Here is a 1,061-nt window from a genome sequence, read left to right as displayed (position 1 = left end):
TCTTCACACAAATCTATGCTATAACTACAACCTTACAGATAAGAAAATTGAAAACCAGATAATACAATCAACATGTAAAATGAGCTAAGTAAAATACCAGAATTTTATTGTATTGCATTTCTACTTAGGTATAGATAGAGTCCCAATCTTAACTAATTGCTAAACCAAATAAAACTGTTGAATGTAAGAAAATATAGCATCTGTGCAAAATAATTGAAATGAAGGGCTGGGGATTTGAGCTAGCAATACACTGTTGCCAACCTTGAGGTCTTTAACTTAAAATTTTTATGCCATTGAAAATTGAGACTTAAGGAAATTAATATGCTACTTCTGGTGTACAAATTTCAGAGTTTGAGCCAAGCAGCAGCAGCAGCTTAGGCCTGTAATGCTAGCTCAGGTGTCTGAGATCTGAGGATGGCTGTACAAAGCCAGCCTAGGCAAGGAAGTCCATCAGACTCTTATCTCCAATTAACTAACAAAAAAGGAGAAAGTAGAACTGTGGCTCGAGTGGTCACCTCGAGTTCATCCCCAAAGATATGCATGCACATATAACAACAACAAAATATCAAAGTTTGAGAACTGTCTGAACAAGAAAGATATTAAGTTTTGATTATATTATTTAAAAAATTAGTACAGAATGAGATTATCTGCAGTTTCTCAACACCTTCCTTACGGCTTTGTCAGTAGTCCGGCATGTGATGTTCTGCTTGATATTCAACCAGGAATTAATTTGATATGTAAGCCAGAGTTACATTTCACCTGACAGTAATGCAAACTTAATGTAGAAAAAAACTGGAACAAAGAGAATTAAACTGTCCAGATACCTATTACTCCTTACACAAGAGAAAAAACTTCAGTATTATAGCTTAGTGTTCAGTATTATAACTGCAATATTATAACTTAGATGATGGCTTCAATAGCTAACTTTGAGTGCACAGGTGTAGTTCAAAGAAAAAATACAATAAGGTACCACAGGATAAAGCATTTAAAATATATTTTATTGTGAAAATACCATACAGAGGGGTTACAATTACATGGGCAAGGTAATGAGTACATTCCTT

This window comes from Dipodomys ordii, unplaced genomic scaffold, assembly GCF_000151885.1.
Source record: "Dipodomys ordii isolate 6190 unplaced genomic scaffold, Dord_2.0 Scaffold245, whole genome shotgun sequence".
Lineage (NCBI taxonomy): Eukaryota > Metazoa > Chordata > Mammalia > Rodentia > Heteromyidae > Dipodomys > Dipodomys ordii.
The sequence above is the reverse complement of the archived record's forward strand: the minus strand, read 5'-3'. Positions refer to the sequence as shown.